This window comes from Triticum dicoccoides, chromosome 4A (assembly GCF_002162155.2).
Source record: "Triticum dicoccoides isolate Atlit2015 ecotype Zavitan chromosome 4A, WEW_v2.0, whole genome shotgun sequence".
In the NCBI taxonomy this organism is placed as follows: domain Eukaryota; kingdom Viridiplantae; phylum Streptophyta; class Magnoliopsida; order Poales; family Poaceae; genus Triticum; species Triticum dicoccoides.
In genome coordinates, this window is record NC_041386.1 from 655758565 (window position 1) to 655768699 (window position 10135).

At 45.5% G+C, this 10135-nt stretch overlaps 1 pseudogene; it reads right to left on the minus strand.

Moving 5' to 3' along the window:
• Positions 1-338: 338 nt before the first annotated feature.
• On the minus strand, positions 339-5934 carry LOC119289600 (annotated as a pseudogene).
• Positions 5935-10135: the final 4201 nt, after the last annotated feature.

The following is a 10135-nucleotide window of genomic DNA, read 5'->3' on the forward strand; positions in this document are numbered from 1 at the left end:
TCTATGGTATAAATTTCCCATTTGATGAGCTTGTGACATTTCATAACAGAGCTCATGTTTGGAAGTTGAATCGAACAGAACCTAAGATTTTTTGTTTCCGCTGTATTTCATACCATAATTATGTGTTAATTCAACAGGAGACTGGGTCGATAGTGGCAGAGGCCTGCAAGCAATAATGGGGGGACGGGGTAATCGGCTGGCCTAGTTACTCTTTTATGTGAGTTTCAATTTGTCTCATATGATCATTGCACCACTTTTTCCTAGGCAAATGCAAATAGCTTGTCGCAAACACAAAATCTTGGTGTGTGTTTCGGCTGTCATGAACCAATCAACACATTTTCAGCAATTATGCTACAGTCAATATATATCTACACTAAACGATCAAATTAATCCACAAACATCCATAACCTTCATCTAACCAATTGATGTGCTCCATGCTCTTCATACGCGAGACATCGAAGCAGTAGCACTTGTGGAGCTTGACAGTGCCAGCGACGGCTCCAACGTCGTCCTGCCATTTGGAGAACCGTTCTGTGCAGCCACAGTTGAAGACAACGGTGCCAGAAGCGCTGACGAGCACACCGCAGTCGCTGCACTCGACGGCCCGAGCCCGAGGTGGTCCCCCCACTCGAGACCTTTCTCGCCTCCTGTTGTCGGCTTGCCGACGTACGATGTGATGGCAGCTGCAAGCGCCGTGTGGAAGCCCGGGTTCGACGTAATCGCCTTGGCGATCGTATCAGTGAGCATGATCGGTGCCGCCGTGCCCGTGCCACCACTGCCCAACTCAGCCGCCCTCCGTCGCACATGCAGCGGCTGGTAGAGCAATGCCGCTGAGCCTTGTTGCCTTCCATGGATGCTGCTGAGTGCAGCTTCGAATGCGCCCTTGTTGGGGCCGTTGTAGGACGTGCCAGACGAGGATTCGTAGCCCAGGTATGATCCAACGCCTGATGGCCACGTGGTGGCGCCGGGTAGGCTACTCATGTCGAAGCTAGAGATGGAGAAGCTCGTGGAAGGGTAGCTACTAGTGTTGTTGCTGTGGCCGTGAGAGCCGGTGAAGTTGGAGGAGAACCTGTTACTATTGCCGAGGGAGAAGGCGTGTTGCGAGGCGGCCTGCGAGGTCAGGTCAAGGGTGATGGTGGGGTATGATGGGGTGGCACTGATGGACGCGCCGCCGGCTACTGGGAGGAAGAACGGCCGGCTGGTTAGCTGGTTGGAGGGGTCGACGGTGGTTGCCGCTGGGAGGCCAAACCTGAGGTCGCGGAGGCTGGAGGCGCCAGAGGGGAAGCCGAGCGAGGTGGAGGAGCCTGACATGAGCATGGACGCAGCGGCAGAAGTGGTGGATGCCATGGCGGTGGCGGAGGTGGAGAGGTGGTGGTTGTGCGCGCCCTCGTAGGTGGTGATCAGGATCGATATGTCCTCCTTACATCTCTGCACCTGGGGAAAAATGTACGTGCATGATTAGTTGGTCACCATGGTGAAAGTAAATAGCAGAAAACTATTATAATTGCGTAAGCGTCGGCGAAAACTACCACAATTGTGAGACCTAACAAAAGGCTACTCCGTCATATGGCTATCTGAAAGTAACTTGCAGTGAATTAACGCAAAATATCCTTTGGTTGATCGTGCCACTTGGTAGTGCTCTAATACGAAGTATATATAATGCATACGTTAGCAGGCGCCAACTTCTGCCATGTAATTAAGCTCCCATTCGTCAGTGATAGTTAGGTAGCATTGCGATGTTTAAAAGCAACACATGTATAGTTCTTGGTCAAGTTTGGTGTGCAGACACAGTTCAAAACTGCGACACTTATTTTGGATCTAGTACCAATTACCAAACATTAGTTAAGAATTTTACTTTGTGATGTTGATCATGCAAAGCATACCTGCTTTCTGACGGGGCACCCCGTTGCGACGGTGCAGCGGTAGTAGGCGCGCGGGCATGGGTTCCCCTTGGATTTCTTCTGCCCGTACTTCCTCCACTGGCATCCATCGTTCATCTGAGGCCAACAAACCACACAAATCATTTATGTTCTCTCGAAATAGGCTTTCACTCCATGTCATATATAAGGCAAAGACAAATCATCTTAAATTTCCATCTCACTCATTTAACATTCGATTCCTTCGTCACTTGTGTATGTATCTATGTATTCCCTCCGGTCCTTTTGACTCCGCGTATTAGATTTGAGTCAAGTCAAACTTTGTAAAGTTTGACCAAATATATATTAAAAAGTGTCAATATCTACAATATCGGATATACCTACTATGAAACTACATTTCATAATGAATCTAACAATATTGATTTGGTATTGTGAATGTTGATATTTTTCTATAAGTTTGGTCAAAGTAGAGATGCTGTGACATCGGTCAAAACTTATATGCAGACTAAAAATGACCGGAGGGAGTATATATGTACGTACCGTTGGCGTGTCACACATAGCCCTCACCGACACCCTGGCCTTCTTGGCCAGTGGCTGCTGGGCCACTTCCTCCTCCATCTCCACACCGTTGCCGGTGCTCCTAGGGTTCTTCACCATTTTGCTCGCTGCTGCTGATGTTGTCGTCGTCTCCACGGCCTGCTCCTCGGAGCTGCCTCCAGGGCTCAACGTCAGCACATCCCGACGCACCTTTGTCTCACTTTGACCGGCTACACCAACAGCTTTGCAGCCTGATGATAGTTCAAGACACATGTCTCTTCCTTCTGGATAATTAGCTCCGCTATTGATCTTTTCTCCCATGTTCGGCCTACTCGTGCTGGCGCTTGTTCCGAGGTGCAAAGAGAAGAACCCGGGCTCCTTGACGTCGTTGGAGAGCGATGTGTGGGCCGGTGAGCCCACAACGAGGTTCTTGCCTCGCCCTTGCTGGTGGAGAACATCGAACTGCTTCTGAAGCGATCGATGGTTCTCCACCATCCGTGATAGCATCGTCTTCAGCCTCTCGTTCTCTTTTTTCACTTCGCCCATTCTGCCCTTGTAGAGGCGATCTTGTCTTCTTGGGCCTGAATTGATGAAAGCATCACAACCGCGAGACCCTTTATTAGTTATACACTCATTGGTGAAGCAAATCACATATGATAATGCCCAGTTGGCCACTTGGCTTGGTGTGTAGGTACTACTCCCTCCATTCCAAAATATAATGCGCCCATGCTTCCAGAGGTCCAAATTTGACCATAAATTTAACCAACGGGACCGACTGCAGCGGGAGAACTCCGTTCCAAAAAGTAGTGCTTACTCTATTCCTGTGCTTCAGCTTTCACCATAAATTTAACCAACGAGACCGACTGCGGCGGGAGCAAAAATTGTACCAGTGAATTCGTATTCAAAAGTGGTTTTCAATTATATAATTTTTTCTCCCGCCGCAGTCGGTCTCGTTGGTTAAATTTATGGTCAAAGTTAGACCTCGGGAAGAGCAGGCGCACTATATTTTGGAATGAAGGGAGTATATTTGAAAACTTCTTTTAATACGAATTCACTGGTGTAACTTTTGCTCCCGCCGTAGTTGTTCTCGTTGTTAAATTTATGGTCAAAGTTGAAGTACGGGAATAGAGGAAGCAATATATTTTGGAACGGAGGGAGTATTTGACAACTGAGACTAACTAGCTTTGTACTACATAGGAAGATGAACAAAATTGTATTGAAATATATACAGCTAATAGATGCAGGTTCTTTTTTCTTGAATTTGTGGGGAATTTCAGGGTAATTAAGAAATTTAAAGGTTACTTATTAGTAGTTTTAGTTTGAAGAATAATTATGTACCTCTTTTTTTGTGCTTGACTGGTTTTGCAAGAACTTGAAAAGATTGCCTTCCGAGGCTCGATGATCATCTCTCATCTGCATCTCCAACATGAAAGTTGATATTAATTAGTATAAGATGAGCAAACAGTTAATAACAGCATGAATTTATTGGATGACAAGCTATGGAAAAAATCCATTTCTTGGCTTATCCACATGTTTAATTTGACTGTTCTACGAGCACCAGGATCTGCGTGGTCCCTAAAGATGAGCACCTGATTGATTTTGACATGAGAAAGAGAAGTCCCCGACTTCCATTCATTGATCAAGAAACAGAACCCAGAGAAGAGAGAAACTCAGCCAAGTCCTATCTTCCACACATGCATGGATCAAGATTCAAGAACCACATGCCGGACAAGAGAGAAACTCAACCAAGTCTCTAGTCCTAACCATTAGTATTATCCATACTTGTTCAAGAAAAAGAATCAGACTCTTTGAAGCATGAAGAAATATGCAAAGCACAAAATCAAGAGAAGTAATTAAACAGTTCTAAACCTGATCTTTCAGCCGCACTTCATGGCCGTGAAGCTGCCTCTGGTCTTCCCTGATCATCTCGATCTCCTTTGACAGAAGACAAGCTATCTCTGTCTCCTTGGGAGCAAGGCAAACGTCCCTCCTCTTTCTAGTTTCTCTAGCCTTCCAGTTCCAGCTCTTTCTTGTCTAGCCCAGCACCAGCCTTGCCATGGCCATGGCCTTGTATATATAGGCAGCTAGCTAGGCGCCTAGACCATGGCCTCGACCTTCTCTTCTCTTCCACCCCTCTCCTGTTTGGACTGGATTTATTTTGGCATAAACAAACGCCGTACGCCGGTGCTTGCCAACGCTGATCAGGCAGGTAGCGCCAGAAATGTCAAACACAGCCGCACTCTTTGGTGAAGACTCGCAGAGAGACAGAAAAATCCATATATCGGCGGAGGAGACTGAGATTTACGTGTGTTCAATAGGCTTCAACGTGCGCCACATGCTGCTGCTGTCTGGCCCCCTCTGGCGTTGATGAAGCTTCCCGCAAGTCCTCGTCCTCGGCGTCGGCGTCGCCTGGGCCCAGTATTATAGAGCGGGAGACTCTTTCGTCAAGCAAGGAATCACTTTCAGACCAAATTTCAGTCCTGTAGGGCCGTTCGTTAGAGGAAGTTCAGTCATAATCGCTCATACTCATACAATATGTCTTTGATCCATGTAATGAGATTTGGTGAGGGGGAGGGAGGGACAGGTGGGCCCATGTGTCTTCTACACAAGTTAGAATTTCTTGACAGAAAGAAGTTCACTTAGAGGCTGTTTGTTTCCAAGGACTTATTGGCTTAGGGACTTAAAAAAGTCCCTATAAGTCCCATGTAAACCAAACAGGAGGGACTTATAGAAACTTAAAGTGGGCATTTGAGACTTATGAAATAAGACTCTCAAGGAGGGACTTATAGGGACTTATAGTTGTAATATGGTCTTATAGGGACTTACAAGTCCCAGGAACCAAACAGGTAAGGACTTTTTAGGGACTTGGGACTTAAAAGTTGGGACTAAAAAAAGTCCTAAGACTTATGAACCAAACAGAGCCTTAATTCGACGTTGTACTTGTTATTAAGTAGTTATATATGTAATTATGTCGGAGAAAAATGAATTAGACTAAGAATTGTCAGAAAAAGAATTTATTCCCAAAAATCTTTTTTTAATGGAAATCACTTTTTTTAAATAAACTAATGATGTCTCGCTAGCTAGCCTGATCTATCATCAAAAGCTGGGCTAGAACTGCAAAGCTTGGACCATGACTAGACCATAAGTACGTAGATAAATCTCCCCAGATCCAAGGTTCCCCTCTTCCACAGGCATGCACGTTCAGTAGTGGACTACTTGCATGGAATTCTTTGGGAAATCAACATATAAACACAGTAAACAAATGCAAGACCATTGACCTTAATCATGGCTAATCTCATGGGGATTAAGAAAAGGTACAGTGCTGTTATTCAAAGTTAGTTGTGCCATTTGCCTGGAGTACCGTGTGAGTATAGTTCTGGCTGCCTTTTCTGGTGAACCCACTGGTGTGCTCTGTGCTCTTACAGTAATCATGGATTTGGTGTTACCATTCTTTTTAGATCCCAATGCGTTGAAACCTTCATTTATCTGTTGCTTACAGTTCATGGTTCTCGTCATCCATTTGCAACAGAGCCGATCTCTACACTAAAATTATCAATAACTGCATCCAGCATTTACCCGGCTAGAGAAGAACAGTAGTTCTGTTAATCCAAGCTTAGTTAATTTGCCTAGTTTTCCATTTGGAAGCTGAAGTGCCGTTCAAGTTTGGTATTTTTATATGTGCACACGGGCTGGACTTTACGCACTGTGTTAGGTGGCTCAGGGATTGAAATTTGCAGCAATTCAAGAGGTAGGTAAAACCTTGATTTTTAAAAATCAAGGTATGTGTTCTTGTCAAGTTTCCTACCTCTTCTATTTATCCGGAAGAAAAACCAATGGACTTGTATTTTTCCAGGTAACAAGTGGCTTTACTAATTCAATACGTTTGTTTGTCGGATCTTTGTGTTTACAACCACTATATTTCATACTTATAGGCAGTTGATTATGCTGCAATTTAGTCTATTTTGGGCAGCCCAATAACTATTTCAAAAATTCCTAATAAATCCTAGAGGCCCACTTAGCCCATTTGTGCAAGGCAAGGGATACTACTAAAAGTTTAGTCCCACATTGCTAGTTTAGTGGGAGTTGGACCTCCTTATAAGGGGGGTTCTTTCCCCACTTGTATGAGCATGAGAACAAGAGGGACATCCACGCGCGCTCCTACTCCGCCGCCCGCCTCGCCACGCCACGCCTTGTCACGACGCGCCGCGGGTTGCGGGAATGAGCCGATGTCTAAATTTTTGCCACGCACTACGGGTATACGAAAGGTCACTCGGGAGATGGAAAGTTTCGCTGTAGTGGAGATTAAAAGCGAACGCTGCACCCTTCGGCTACTGTCTGTTCGTTTCATCTCCCTCGGTCCCTTCAGCTCTCGGCGCTGCCCTCTCGCCTCCTTCTCTTGCGCCTATAAAAGGGAGGTCGCTCCTCTCAGCAAGACGCACCAGAACTACTTCTTCCTCTCGCCACCGGTTCCTGAGCACTGCGCTGCTGCTACGATCTTCTCCATCCCGGCTTGCGGCGTGCACCGCAGGTCGGGACAGTAGGCCTCCGAAACCGCACTCTTTGAGTCCTGTACGGGAGAAGGGTGATAAGGTTTTTGGGGAGCGCTCTGCGCGACTACTGGCTGATTCATCACGGACGATCCGGTCGCCGACGACTACTTCCCCGATGACGACTTCTTCCCCGACGTCCATGACCTCCTCGACGACATGGCAGGCGAGGACACCGACCCCAAGTCCAGCGCTTCTGCTGCTGCTGTGCCGTACATGTTCTTCTCCTTTCTGTTAGAAGTCCTGCTACAGTTCTTGGCTCTAGTTTCTGTCCTACGTATGTTAGGTTCTATGTCGTATAAGCAACTTCATCTAGTGACTGTTCTAGATGTGTTTACCTCAAGTTCATATATGCAGACGATGTTTACCTTCTCTCTGTCAGATTGCATGACTTGCTTTATATTTGCTATTTTTGTCATGTTTTATCTACTGTTTCTGTTAATAAAATCATTCGCTAAATTGCTCATATTTCCAACAATCCAAAAACCTTATTATAGGCAATTTACCCCAAGTGGTTTTGCTGCTTCCATGAGACCACCTATGTTTGAGGGTATCCACTATAAGAGGTGGCGCGTGAGAGCAGTCTTATGGTTTCAAACCATGAGTTGCTATGACTCCACTCTTGGCAAACCTGAAGGAGAGCAAGATGCCCAACAGGCGCAAGCTTTTCAGAAAATGGATACCTTGTTTAAGGCTGCGCTCTTGAGTGTTCTTGGAGAGAACATAGTTGATGCTTATGCGTCAATTGATAATGGAAAAGATATGTGGGACGCACTCGAGGCCAAGTTTGGGGTCTCGGATGCCGGCACTGAGCTGTACATCATGGAGCAATTCTATGATTACAGGATGACTGAAGAGCGCTCTGTGGTTGAGCAGGCTCATGAGATACAGTCATTTGCTAGAGAACTTGAGCACTTCAATTGCATGCTACCGGACAAGTTTGTTGCCGGCGGTATCATCACTAAGCTTCCTCCTTCATGGAGGAACTTTGCTACCTTACTGAAACATAAGAGACACGAGTTTTCCGTTCCGGATCTCATTGGTACTCTTGATGTGGAAGAAAAGGCGAGAGCAAAGGACACACGTGCTCGAGGTATTGAGGGAGGATCTAGTGCCAATGTGGTACAGAAGCAGAACTTCCAGCCCCACAAGTTCAAGAACAAGGGCAAGTTTGATGGTAAAGCAAAGTTTGATGGGAAGAACAAGGTTGTGCAACACACGAACTTCAAGAAGAAGAATGGCAAGAAGAAAGGTGCTTGTCATGTGTGTGGAGATCCTGATCATTGGGCTCCTAGTTGCCCCACTCGCTATGACAAGCGTCATCCTGGGAAAGGCGGCAAGACCGCTAATGTTGTCATTGGAGACACTGACATGAAGGATGCTGGGTATGGTATATTTCCCACTATTCTTTCAGTTTGTCATTCTCCTGACTGGTTGATTGACACGGGTGCTAATGTGCATGTATGCGGTGATTTTTCCATGTTTTCGTCTTATCAGACTGCAGGGACTTCAACCGTGCTGATGGGCAACGGTTCAAGTGCTGCTGTTCGTGGTGTTGGCACGGTCGATCTGAAGTTTACTTCGGGGAAGATCGTGCGACTGAAGAACGTGCATTATGTCCCCTCTGTCAATAAAAATCTTGTTAGCGGATCTCTTCTGTGTAGAGATGGCTATAAGCTTGTCTTTGAGTCGAATAAATTTGTAATATCCAAGTATGGAACCTTTGTTGGTAAAGGCTATGAGTCAGGAGGCATGTTTTGTTTATCCTTATCAGACGTTTGCAATAAAGTTGTTAATCATATTTGCAACAATAGTGAATCAAATGTGTGGCATTCACGACTCTGTCATGTTAACTTTGGTTGCATGTCACGACTAGCGAAGTTGAACTTAATCCCTAGTTTCAGCACCGTTAAGGGATCTAAGTGTCAAGTGTGTGTGCAAGCTAAGCAACCTCGTAAATCTCACGTGACTGCGGAAACGAGAAATCTTACACCACTAGAACTTATACATTCAGATCTATGTGAAATGAATGGTGTTTTGGCAAAAGGTGGAAAGAAATATTTCATGACGTTAATTGACGACTCCACTAGATACTGCTGTGTGTATCTTCTGAAATCTAAGGATGAGGCTTTGAACTTTTTCAAGAGCTATAAAGCTGAAGTGGAAAACCAACTTGATCGAAAAATCAAGAGGCTTCAGTCCGACCATGGTGGAGAGTATTTTTCCAATGAATTTGATGCTTTTTGTGCAGAACATGGTATAATCCATGAGAGGACGCCTCCCTACTCACCTCAGTCAAATGGGGTGGCCGAAAGAAAGAACCGTACTCTAACTGATTTGGTTAACGCCATGTTAGACACATCGGGTCTCTCCAAGGCATGGTGGGGGGAGGCGATATTGACAGCGTGTCATGTCCTAAATCGTGTCCCCACAAAGAACAAAGAGATAACTCCATTCGAGGAGTGGGAGAAGAAAAGGTTAAAACTCTCTTATCTGCGAACATGGGGTTGTTTGGCGAAAGTCAATGTTCCAATTCCAAAGAAGCGGAAACTTGGACAAAAGACTGTGGATTGTGTTTTCTTGGGATATGCTTTTCATAGCATTGGCTATAGATTCTTGGTTGTAAAATCTGAGGTACCTGATATGCATGTCGGTACGATCATGGAGTCGAATGATGCGACTTTCTTTGAAGATATCTTTCCCATGAAGGATATGACTACCTCATCTAATCAGGAGATGCCTAGTTCATCGAATCAGGAACCAGTTACAATTACCGAACCTGCCATTTCGATGGAACACTTTGAAAGTCCTGTGGAGGAGAACAATGAAGTTCCTATTAGGAGCAAGAGACAGAGGACTGCAAAGTCCTTTGGTGATGATTTTCTTGTGTATCTCATAGATGACACTCCCAGTTCTATTTCAGAGGCCTATGCATCTGAAGATGCTGACTACTGGAAGGAAGCAGTTCGTAGCGAGATGGATTCCATCTTGGAGAATGAAACTTGGGAGATAACTGATCGTCCTTATGGGTGCAAACCTATAGGATGCAAATGGGTATTCAAGAAGAAGCTTAGGCCTGATGGTACTATTGAAAAGTACAAGGCTCGGCTCGTGGCTAAGGGTTATACCCAAAAGGAAGGTGAAGATTTCTTTGATACTTACCTGTGGCTCGGC